Below are 13,700 nucleotides of genomic sequence, written 5' to 3' on the forward strand. Positions count from 1 at the left end.
AAACATATTGACCTCTATCTTCTTTATTTCGTGGGATGATATATCTATAACCCATAAAGCATTTGATAAATAACAGAGAGGGATCCTCTATACATTTTGCTCAGTATAGCTTATAAGTAAAGGAATTTGCCTTTTTATTATTCTTATTCATTTGAGAGATACAGTGAGAATGAGCTAGAGCACAAGCAGGGGGTAGGGTGAAATGGAGAGAGAGAAGGAGAAGCAGATTCCCCACTGATTAGGGGATCAGGGAGCCTGACTCAGGGCTCATTCCCAGGACCACGGGATCATGACCTGAGCCGAAGGCAGCTGCTTAACCAAATGAGCCACCCAGTACCCCAGGAATTTGCCTATTGTTTGACCCAGGAATATGATACTGTTCTCCTTAGTGGAAATCTCTATGGTTCTGATAAATGACTCTCTGAGATAATACTTTTGAGGCTCTCAAACAGATGTGGGTGCTTCTGTACACTTTAAAAACCTTGTAAACATCAGCTTTCTGGAAAGATAAGGGTGGGGGTTAAGGATGGGAAAGATGAGGAATAGACAGACATTAAAGCCTTGATCTTTTCCATTTTATCTCCCAAAAAGGTAAATTCAACTAAGTTATCATAGACGAATCATTTCCACTTTTGAGCCTTTCTATTGTACATGATGATAATCACCTCACTGCCATTGCTTTCTTCAAAAGCAACTGGAGCTCTGGAACATAGAAATTTAAGCCAGCCTCTTCAGTTCTTTGTCTCAGATTTTGTAATAATAGAGAGGCTACATTGGCCATTTGGAAATCATCAGAGAAGCAGAAAGCCAGTAGTAATCCTTTTATATCCACTTTACTTCTCCAGGCCCTGCACTGGATTCTGGTAGAAGTTGGCAAAGGCACATGGCAACTAGCTTCGCCACTAAAAGTAAATGAAGTTATGTCTCTTAGAAGTATTACTACCACCATTGAGAAATTGGAGCAATTTTACCATTCATCCCATGGCAGGTATGTGACCCTCTTTGTATGCACCAAAGGCCCTATGGCTTTGCCTTTTAGCTCTAGAGCCCCATCTTAACGGACTCCGAAAGAGTGACAGAAGTAGGATTATAAAAACTAGAAGAGAAAGAGCTGTTATTAGTGTTAAACTGTTTCAGGCCCCAGAAACTGACTTTATTTGACTTTTGTGGATGTATATAAGGTCACCAATGTTTTGACAAAACCCACATATATGCCATATGGGAAGCGTGCCCACAGTACTCAGGCTGTCTACTGCTGGTAAATAGAAGCTAAGTTACAGCACTTTCTATTGTGTGAGGACTGGCCCATGGTACTCCAGTGTTATGACAGTGTGATGTTGGTAGCAGGTAAAATGGAGACATGGGGGCTGTTAGAAATATTTTCTCAGTTGTCATCATGACAGAGACTAGCAGAAACAGACTGGCCTACTTGTGACACAACAACCTTTCCCAATTCCTCCTCTTATATTACTCCCCCACCATCATCTTTAGCAGTATAGAAAGGACAGTAGGATGGGCAGATGAATGAATGAATGAACAAATGAAAGTATGAAATCAAGAGCATTTAATGGATTCCACCAATTATAGAGTTTTTCTTTTTCTTATTTTTATTATTAACAATAATCAAGCAAATTCCTAAACTTGGAATTAGTTATGCAAATATTCCATGCTTTCTTTGCTTAAAAGTTGTTAGCAACTGTTACTAGGACATCAGAATTTAAGTAGTATCAGGTATGTATTATTATACCCAGCTGAACAGCTGCAGCACTCATATTTAATTCCATATGTTATACTTGACCCTTGCCTCCCTGCAATAATAGTGGTTCTTGTGTAAAGTTTTCATGAGCTTCTCTCTAGGAGCCCTTGCCAATAGTAGTAAAGAATTCATGGATAATTGAAAAACCAGAGAGAACTCAAAAATCTTCTAGGCAATGGCTGCTCAAATTCTTTCATTTAAGAGTGGATCATACCAAATTATTTTTTCTCTGTCTTGTCCATTGTCTGGGGGTGGGAAAGGTAAGGTAGGGGCAGGGGACTTAGATCTGTAAAACAGGTAAAGTAGTGAAGGAAGAAGAAAAAAAGAGATTCAAATGCAGTAGTCTACATTTTATATAATTACTCTCTAGAAAATAAAAGTACCAATGTCACCCACCAGTCAATAAGCAACTTCATTTAGAATATAGTACAGAAAAATATTGCACAGACCCTGCACACTTAGAGCTAAATATCGGGAGAGATGTTAATATGAAAGAAATTATTTCAGAACATGTAGCTCTAATTGCAGTCAGAATTCACAAAGGTGAGAGATTGTTGTGGGCCAGCATAGAAAATTTGAGTTAGGCCTTAGAAGGATAATTTTTATGTTAATTTTAAAGAAAATAGTGACTTAGAGTTCTTACAAGTCAGGCTGTAAGTCATCCAATGGCACCGAAAGGCTAGAGCTACAATGGACATAAAGAAATGTGTCATCTGATTACCCAATGGCACCAAAAGGCTAGAGCTACAATGGACATCAGAAATATGTGCCATTTGGGGCCACTTTGTTACTATGTCCTAGTGTTATTTGGAAAATAAAGTGAATAGTGAATTTTTGGGGAGGATGGCAAAAAGAGGGTTATATTATGACTTCTAAAGTAATAAGGACAAAAGGGAAGGACGAAGTCATCATTTCTGCTCAATATGCCAGGTAGAAAGAGAAGGTCCATTTTTTGGACACCTGCTGAATGACAGGCTAAATGTTGAGCACTTTTCTTGAGATGCCTAGTTTTTTCCCTCATAACAACTATCTGATGTAGTTATACAGCTAGGATTTATCTAGGTCAGAATTCTAGTCTCCAAAGCCTAAGCCCCTTGTAGAATCCCATATTGTCTTATCTGGACCATATATTGTTCTATCAACATTTGAGCTGCATAGTAGAACTACACAGCAAAGTAAATTACCTGAAGGTATGGTATAGCCCAGCTTTCATTTGGCCCAACTGTAGATACTTAGAAATGCCAATAACATAAGTGAACAACTTGCCTAAAACCATACAAAAATATTTCCATTAACTCCACTAAGCAATGTAATATAAGATTCAATACACACACACTGAAGTGCACACATGCAATGCACGTACACTCTCATATACTCCATACACACATCACCACTGCCACCTTCACCAAACCACACCAGACACACACAAACAAACACAATCTTTTGATTCTCCCTCTTCTCATCCCGGCACATCACCAAAAGCAAAGCTGATTATTTGGCAGCTAAGGTAGTTTAGCCAGAGTCACTTTGAGGGATTCACTATTTAATAGGCTTCACAGACCTCTTAATTCTATAGATGTGGTACCTACAAAGAAATTATAAGATTTTCCATGGCTATTCTTACAAACACAAAATGATGAAATATGGGCAAATATGACAAAGGCCTATAAAAACCTGGGATGCTGGACCCAGGCTGCAGACCCTCCTCTTACTCCCACTCTGATTGCTGTGTCTTTTCCTGGGCATAGTTCCCACAAAAATATGTATTTCTCTGGGCCTCTGGCAAGGTAAGAGATGAATCATCATGAAGCTTCAGAAAGACCCATCCTTGAAGGCAAGAGTAGTTATAGAAGGGTTTAGGGGGATATGATAGGAGAGCCATTTATCAGTAAATTCAGAAGTGCTCTTGAGGCCTAAGATGGAGCAAACCTGTACCTCAATCCTCAGATGGACCTGGGTGCACATTGACCAAAAATGTGGAATTGGGATCCTGCCCTTCCTCTTCTCCAACACCCACAAAATAAAAAATATATATTTCTGTTTTTTTCAGACTTTTTATCCTTTTACCTCTGGTCTCAAAAAAAATGTTCTTTGACGAAAAGCAGTTACTAAAGCCTGAAATGTGAGCTTCAGGCACAATCTTTTTACAGTGTCATTAATTTGTAGACAGGTTTGATCTCACTTATTCTGTGGGAGACTCCCTATGCCCGTTTCCTGTGGGCTCATACACACTTGCTCTCTCTCTTCTACCATCGGGTTCATTTGCAGAGATGTCTTTGTCACCTGTTGGAATGTGAGATTTAAAAGGTATCTGAGATTTAAAGAGGACAAATGTCCTAAATAGGAACATGAAAGAGATCTTGCACACAGCTTGCTCGGGACAGTCTATGGGGATCCGGCATCCCTGGGCAGGGATCACAAATGCCTGACCTAAATCTCTGTGTCTCTTATCACTGACTTGGATTTCTAAGTCTCTGATTACTGTGGAAAGCAGAAGGATTTTCACCTCTCTGTGGCCATCCATAAGGCTTAGGAGAATTTCTGAATCATTTCCTGTTGAAAATTATAACAGTAACATAGAAGGGCAGAAATTAATATTGTAAATACTCTCATAAGATCAAAAATTTCCTTTTGGTGTTTCCAAATTTTGATTGACTCTAATTTTAATTATAAAATGTATACAGATTATTTTAGAATTTTATACCCGAGTGATCAGTTTTCACTTTTCTGCCCTTCTACTTATTCTATGTGGTTCGGGACAGAACTGAGCATGGGGCAGGGCAGTAAAGGGGGGCAGTACTGATGCTAGTGAAAATTAAATGAATTACTCTTTGTTAGTAATTTCTAACATCTCTGCCAGGTAATGTTCATAGAAATTTGGATGCCTTATCCAATAAATAAATGACGTTAAAGGTTATATCAAGTAGGCCAGCAGGGGAAAATTAGGGGAATTTGTAGTGTACTTCAGGTCCTATCGTATACATAGCAACATATTACCTATGGATAAGCCAACTATGGGCTTATGCCCACAGAAAGTGTAGGAGAGGGAAAATGTCATTAATCTCCATGGCAAAAGCTTATTTAAAAAAATCACTGAGTATTTAAATGATTCATTCCACTGAATGCAAAGTAAGAGGAAATCAACCTACTTTTTTATGGTCTTTGCTTCTGAATTTATATCACAGGCTATAAGTTTCAAACCCTCCAGACTCTAATTGAGGCTATTCCTGGCATTTGCTCATCTCATGAGTAATGTGATACAATTTGGGCAGTGGTTGTTTACAACTGGCCCTTTGTGACTAGCTAAAAGACAGATGATGGACCTAGATCACTAAAATGGGCAATCAGCAAGCTGCAGGTATAAAGCAACACGGCCTCTTTGTTGGTTTGAATGCCCACATTGAAACGGGATGATTTCACCTGGTGCAGCCTCCCCTCCAAAAGATAGCATCTCCACCTCCCTGCTCATGCTCAAGTGCCTCTAGATAGGATTAGACTGGAATGTGCCACCACAGAAAGGCCTGACCACACAGAATTTACAGATTTAAATAGGCAAAATGTTGTGAGAAGCAAGTAAACTGATATTATGTGATGACAAGCACTGCTCTCCTTATACTCTAGTTGGGGAACATGACCCTCTTGCATGAAACAACTACTGAACAGTGCAAGAAAACCTAAAAAACAAGGGCTAGACTGTGTGGCAATAGACTATACACTGTTAGAGAAACATAGGGACAGCTGTGATTAGTAGATAAGATTTGAGGTAAGTTCTGATTTTAAAATGGAAAGAGGCAGAAGTCTGGCTTGGGCTAGACCAAGTGAGGACAATAAATGGAGACTTTTTTTTTTTTTTTTTTTTAAAGAGGGGAGGAGGAGTAGAGAGGAAGGGAGAGAGAGAATCTCAAGCAGGCTCCACACCCATTGCGGAGCCCAATAAGGGACTCAGTTTCCTGGCCCTGAGATTATGACCTAAGCCAAAATCAAGAGTTGGACGCTTAACAAAATGAGCCACCCAGGTGCCCCAGAAACTCATTATTTTTATTCATTCCATTCATTCAACAAATAAATGAGGAATCACTACATGCCAAGCAGTCTGCAAGGTATAGAGCATAACATAGAAACCCAGGGGAAACAATAAAGGAAACGAGAGAAAAAGGTATATGAAAAAAAGAAATGATATATGGAAAACACTCCTTCAGCAGGAGAAATACGTATGTCCACTCTATAAAAAAAAGACTGCTATTGAAAATAACATTTGTCCTAGTTATAAACAAGCAATAGAACAACAAACCAAGGTGGAATGCTCCTCCATGCCTTACATTTTTTTATTCCACAGTTAGTAGACTCCTTATTTCTAACATTATTTACTAAGCAAATAATCACACAGCACTTGAATTCAAATCTTTTATCTAAATTTTACGCATTTCTGAGATAAAAATGTTTTCAAGGCTTGAAATTATGAAAAATATGAAGCATTTTCTTTATAGTTGTATGGTATAGTGGAAAGAGTTCAAGAAGTGGAGTCAAAAGTGTAGCTTCAAATGCCATTCCTACCACTTATTAGCTATGATCTTAGGCAAATTACTAATTATTCTAAACTTCAGCTTCCTATCTGTAAAAAGATCCAAACAATAGGGCAATTGTGAGACCTAAGACATAAGATATGGTGGATTTATATGTCATAAGCTATAAACCATTATACCAATAGTAACTCTTATTATTGTCTGTGTAATAAAGAAGATATATATTATGTTATATCATGCTTTGGGTTTTTTGTTTTTGTTTTAGATCTCTTTCATTGCCCAACACAATGCCTGGCACTTAGTAGATAATAAATGTTTGCTGAAAGAAAGAATAAAAAGACAATGTTCCTCACCATCTTGATAGAACTTGTGCTCTGAATTCTTTTTCAAGGACTGGTTGGTTGAACAAGGTTTACAATATACAGCCTTAGAATATTTTTGTTTTCTACCTCTCTGCAGCAAACCAACTGGCCTTTAGTGGAATCAAACCCATGCCCATCTCAGACTACACTTTTTTCTAACCAAAAAAATTGAATAAGCCTAGATGGCAGAGAACAAGATGAGAGTGCATACTGAGCCCAATCCTATAAGCTAGGATGTGTGCAGGTTTAAGAGGCCCATTTTCTAAATGATGCATGGATCTAAGAGAATGGAGAGGCACGATTTGTATCCCTTTTAAGGAAAACATATATAATGAGCTCACACTTTCAGTTTCCACCCATCCAAACAGCGATTTAGGGATTCGCAGAACAGTGCTTTCCTTCTAGAATCCTTCGTTACCAGACTTTCAGACATATCGTACCCTTCACTTTCCTAGATTTTCACCTCTGTGTAATACATACAGACATATGGGTAAATCAACAACAACCCTCAAGGAAGCTATAACCACCCAGCATGTACATTTTGCAGCTCCTTCAACTTGCTTCCCATCCTGCCTATCCCCTTGCACAAATCAGGTTTGAATGCCCAAGCTTGTCACCTGGTACACAAAAATGCAGTCTAACACTGTATTTATTAGCAACCCATTTCCCTTATGTTTAATTTATTGTTACATTTTTTAAATGTACAAACAGTTATACCAGTTTTATACACAAAACCACAGGTACCGTTTTGTAGCTGTCAAAATTCCAGCAGCCTGTGGAGAGAGATAGTCAAATAGATGTCCTATGCTGCCATCTAGTGCTTTTGTTAAGACACGGGCTTGTTCATGTTTCTAGAAATGAGGAAACAAAGGCAGCTCAAGGAGCTCAAATTCTGGAACTGCTACTGATATGCATTATTAAACAGATGCATTTATGACACTTGGATCATATTTCCTGGAACCAAGCAACTTAACTTGTTTTCACACAACGGCAGCTTACATCCCTGCTCTTGCCTGGCAAAGCTCTGGCCTTCTACCCTGGAGGCACCTGGTTTAAATCCAAACTGACTGGGCAACAAAATGTCCCTCTGAGACTCTTTATACAGCTCCCATCTGGCTGAGGTTCTGTTGGCATGTCTCATCTTCCAGGAGGGATGATTTGATCTGAATGCCTTGTCTATTACTTCAGTTTTGAGAGAAGGTACAAAGGAGTCAGGGTTTTTTTGTTTTGTTTTTTTTTTTTTTAATCATTATCTTTAAAATTGACTGAAACAGCAGCCATTTTCTTTTAAGTGGCCAAAAGTAATGCTTCTGAATTTTCTTTTGCTCTTTAGCACACAGATTTGTATCATTAGTTAGATCCTAGATCTGCTTTTGACTCCCTCCCTTTATCTATTCCTGTATTTCAAAAATATCTTTCTTCTCCCCAATCAGCATGTCTCCCTATTGCACACATGCTATGCTAAAAGCACTGTATCAAGTACTGGTTGATGGGTGGATAAATAAAAAAATAACCTTTCCATCTGTGTCTCTGATCACTTCCTGCCTCTGCCCTCTAAGAGACCTTACCTTCTCTCTCTTTCTAGATTCTTTCATCCTTTCTTTCCTAATGTGTGTTTTTTTTTTTTCTTGTCCTTTGGCAGTATACAAGCCTCTCTTCTAGTTAAAATAAATTTGGGGCTTCACTTGATTATGCTGTACTGTCCTGCTACCAAAAAAATGTCTACTTTCTGCACTTGTATCTCTTCAAGCTTTTTAAAATTTAATCTCAGTGAAATGAAGAATCCGCTGACCTATAAATCCGTTTTTCAAATAATGGAGCCCACTGCCTGACAAATTAGGGAGTGCCCTTCCAACAAGGTGGGCTGAATGTCTGTTAGGGCCACAGATCCTGAAAGTGATTCCTGAAATAAAGAGGAAGTCACGTTAGATGATGTGTATGTTCCTTTCAACTTTGATTCTGTCTTTTTCAAACTGACTTCTGTTATAATCTTCCGTCTTTGCCAGCTACTCCTTTCTTGACCCTATCTGTAAACTCACTACTTTCTAAAAAAGGAAGTTAGCCTCTCCAGAAAGTCAAATGGCCAAATTCTGTTCCCCCTTCATGAATTCACTGCTTCATCACAGCACCCTAACTGCTCTCTTTTCTTGAAGCATTCTTCTTTACTTTGCTCATTCTATTTTTCAAATACTTTATTGTTTTCATTTTTTCATTGATTTCTTGTCTTCCTTTATGGAGACTTTATCAAACTTGGGTTTTATCAAGATATATGTTTGTGACTTTACAAATGTATTTATGTACTTCCACTGTATTCTTATACAATGTTTCATGATAGTGATGGTGACTCATGACAATTTGCTCACATGAGTTTTGCCACCACTTCTTCACAGATAGTTACCAAATCCTCCATTTCCACTATGATTTTTCAGGCTCTCTCCATGTCCATATCACCACTTACCTTTGCAACAGCATAGTTCTTGGTTGTCCCATCAACACTATAAGTTCACTCTGGGCTCTGACTCTTGCCCCTAAACAGACAGGCTTCCCAAGTATGTCCATTTCTATCAATGACAGTAATATGCCAAATTTCCAACTCAATTTAGTACCTTTTATTTATTTTGAATTTATCTTTTTTTATCTCCAATATTTAATCTCTTCTCAATCTTGCAAATTCCTTCTTGATTTATTTCACATATGCATCTTCATTTCTATTTCTGTGGCCTTTGCAAATGGACTTAAACTCTCATTACTTTATACCTGGGTTGTAGAGTAAACTTCAGGGAAGTTCTTTTGGCCTCTAATTCCACTCCCATATCAGTTCATTTTATAAAAAAAAGCTTAGGTAGTCTTTCAACCACTTTGCTATTATATAAGTCACCTGTTAAAAACCCGTAATAGTTTCTTATTGCCTCTCAATACTACATCAAATTTCTGTAGCTTCACATACTCAAGGCCTTTTGCCAATTACATCCCACTTTCTCTGAACATATGTTCCCTGAACACATGTGCCCAGTTCCAGTCAAACTTGTCTCTCTGGCATCACCTATACAGGAATATTTTGCACACAGCAATCTTTTCCCATTGAAGGCCTCATTCACTCCTTCCAAAAAACTAGTTACTATTCACCTCTCAAAATACACTTGCCCCCTGATAGCAATCCAAGGCAGATCACACCTGTCTCTAATCTCTATGCTGAGATCCTTCCTCAAGTGGCCTCACTTTAAGAGAAATATAGATGCTCATAAAAAGCAGGACAATGGGCTATGGCCTGATGGGTTCATCACCACAAAAGCTGGTCCCTGCTTTCTCGCATAGGTGCATGGTGTTATTATGCCCTAGCAGGAATGCTGCATGATGTCTGCTTAGTGTGGTTTGTTTCTGATGCCGGACACTCACGTTGCTTTCAAATTAAAGAGTTTCTTGGAATAGGTTCCCATCATGCCCTAGATGAGTAATGAAGATGAAGTAAGAGGGCAATCCAACAACTTTGACACTGTGATTTGATGCAACCACTTTAACATAATCATTTTGATGTAACTGTTTTGACATCAAAAATGGCACTTTCAATGTATAAAATCACTGTTTTCTTTGTTGTGTCATTACTAATTGACATGTGAAACCAACATCCCTGACTCTTACTACACCTTTAACTCTCACCATGATGCATATTTTAAAACATTAAAAGCCAGAAGTTAAAATATTATGTCAAAGTCATGATTCCATGTTGAAAATTCCTGGCATGTACCAAAGCAGTCGGGTCTTGGTGTCATGACACAATTGGCCTTGGAGGTGAGCTGATGATGTGATATGAGAGCTGACAACAGAGCTCTGAGGAGAAGGCTTTAGCATATTTATAGGTCTTAAGCTGGTACAACAAACACCCTAAGGAAACCATAGCCAGTAGGTGTGGTTCCCCATGAAGAAGTCATTAGAGGTAGACTTGTAGGTTACTGGTGGCTCTGAGAGGGAATGTTCTTCATGAGCATAAAATGGATAGGTAATTGGAACCCTAAGCAAGAGTTTAAGTTGCCTAACACTCCCGCATCTATCATAGGCCAAAGTTGGGGATAAATGTTTATTATTCCTTTCCTGCAGAGCTAGAAGCAAAGTTGTACTGGGAGACAGGGTGGCTTAGAGGGTCCTAACAGTATGATCTTCAGTTTTATAAAGAGTGTGATAAAGAAAGTTTATATTTCTTCAAACGAAAGTTCCTTACAGACAGCTAGTTTATGTTTTACCTTACAGTATTCCATCATTTCTGAATCTAGTGTGGGATTCTGCACCCCATAATTGCTTAGTGTCAACTGTTCACATGAGTGATTTGGCCTTGGCAATTCAAAAAAAAAATTTCTTAAAAAAAAGAGATAGATCTCCTTTCTCTCAGACAGAAAAAAATTAATGTATATGGGTAAGGAAGGAAATGCATGTGTTCATTTGTTTACTTGTGTATTGTCTACCTCTCTATATCCCACCCCATACTAGAATGTATGCTCCCTGAGAGCCGGAACATTGCTTATATTCACTAATGTTGCCCCCATGCTTTGCGTAGTGATTGGCACATAGTAGACATTCAGTAAATATTTATTAAAGAAACAATTACTTTTTTCATTAGGAAAATAGGGTCCCTTTGGACTAACAGTTCCAAAAAGGAGTTGTTTGGTCTGTTCCAAAACAGCTTTGTGATTAGCTATGTTTTTCTCTGGGCCTTTTTCTGCTCAGAATCCCTGCCAGGGAAGAAATGCTAAAACTCCCATCTTTTAAATATGTAGATCCCTGACATTTGGTTGCTTCATGAATTTTACATTGCATAATGACAAGTGTTTAATTTTATAAACTGCTCCTGTAATAGATCATTTTCAAGGAGAGGCATAATCTGGAAATGCAGTGTAAAGTGCTGTTGCCGAATTAGACAAATGTCTTCCCTCAGCCAGCGATCCTTTCTGTAGTAAATGTTTTCAAGCACTGACGGATTGGAAGCCATGGAAATAGTCTCAACACCCAGCTGGCTGACTGAGTCAGAAATGAGATGGTCCATGGATCCTTCTCTCTTCTAGGCTGGTGTGTACCAACCCTCAGAATATCTCTGGAGTGAAGGAAACACAAACAATTGACTTGTTTCCTGAGGGCCAAATAATATTAACTAGGCCTGATTTTTAACTCTTTCTCCATTACCACAAAAATGGAAGTCAGAGACGTAGGGGAAAGAAATCATCATTTCTGCGTTCTAAAAAAGGGAGCTCAGCGCCTTATGGTCTATCTTAAGTATCTATGCAATGCATCAGGTCTCTGGATCAGCTCATGTTGGTTTGAGGTTATAATTGAAAGAGAAGCCACATTCATATGTCAAGTTACGGATAATTCATGCTTCATGACCCGCATTTCTGGCACTGTTTGGCCTCAGGAAACTCACTGACACTCCTGTTCCTTGGTTTCCTTGTCTAAAAAATCTTTCAATAAGATTCTCTTTTTAACAGGATTCTGATTAAGAAAATTGAGATTAGTCTTCAAAAGTGAGTGATCATAAAACCTATATGGTTGAAAGAAACAAGACAGTTTCATAAGTTATATACAAAGATAATTTATTACAAGTATTTCAAATAAGATCATCCTTATTGTGAAGGGACTGTACAAATTCAGTAGAAACAATGAAAAGAAATTTAGTGTATCAAGAGTTAAGGATACAAATTCATATGAAACATGGGCCCAATATATCTAATACGGTTAAAAAAAGAGAGAATTACACCAAAAGAGACTGAAGTAGGTTAAGGTCAAAAGATACCTGAAGTAGGTTATCCATGGTCAATTCTCAGGGAGTTGCTTCAGTCAACAAGGCAGCACCATATGGCAGACAGAACAGTGGACAACAATCAAGAACCCTGATCTAGATAACATTCATGGAGTGACTATTGTATCCCAGACATTGGATAAGTTTTATAAAGGCTGGGAACCTTGTCCAAGATCACACAACTGGGATTCAAATGAAGAAGTCAAATTCTAGCGCCATCCTCTTAACCATTATACCACGCTACCTCCCAGTAAAATAATTTCTGGCAAGTCACACTCAGTTCCCATACCTAAGTTTAGATTGAACTACATAATTTTTAAAGTCTTTTCCAGATATAACAGTGGATTGGGCAAGCTATTCTGTTTCTTTAACAGAATATATCAGTATAACCTTTTTTTTGCAGAATACACACACACACACACACACACATACACACACACACACACACACATCTTTCCTTCTTTCCAGCTCTGTCCTCCTCCCCAGTTGAGAGCCCATTTTTACTAGTCCAATGCCCTACACAGCACTATGTGCTCCATAAGTGGAAATGACCAGTAAACCTTGGATGCATGCTTTTTAATGCATTGCTGATTGTGTCAATAGCAAGCTCATGCCATCCTGGCTTTACTGACCTTCATTACTTTCAAGCAATCCTTCTTCTTTTGTTTTGTTTTGATTCCCTGCACCAATACCCATAGCAGTTGTTCCAGATATTATTTACTCTCTAGTACTCAACTCCATTTATAATCCCCTCCCCCACATCTCTTACCTCTAGAAGATAATCTTCCAACTTTCCTGAGATTGGTGTTCCTGGAACCCCTATTCTTTACTTGACAGAATTTCTTAAAATTTTCACTATTTCTTCTCTTCTTTCTGCCTATTTAAAGGGAAGTGGTATCTGTCTTGTCTTTTCAGAAATGCTTCCTCTGCCTGCTCCATCTTATGGAAACTTGATCTGTAATTTCTCCTTTCTCTTATGTTTTCCATTTCTTAATCTTCTCCCCATCTGTCTAGGAATATACTCAAGTCAGGGGGCTGGAGCAGGCCTGGATATGAACTAACATGCCAGACACTGTGTTAGACACATAATGTTTCATTTAGTCCTCACAGCAACATCAAAAGGTTGATTTTATTGTTGGCATGTTATATAATGGAAAATAATGCTTAAAAACATTAAGTGACTTGGCCAAGGTCATTTAGAAAACAAATAGGTAGTGCCAGGATTTAAACAAAGTTTGACTCCACCTTGGATATCCTTTCCACCATATCTCACT

Source organism: Canis lupus, chromosome 8 (assembly GCF_011100685.1).
Source record: "Canis lupus familiaris isolate Mischka breed German Shepherd chromosome 8, alternate assembly UU_Cfam_GSD_1.0, whole genome shotgun sequence".
In the NCBI taxonomy this organism is placed as follows: domain Eukaryota; kingdom Metazoa; phylum Chordata; class Mammalia; order Carnivora; family Canidae; genus Canis; species Canis lupus.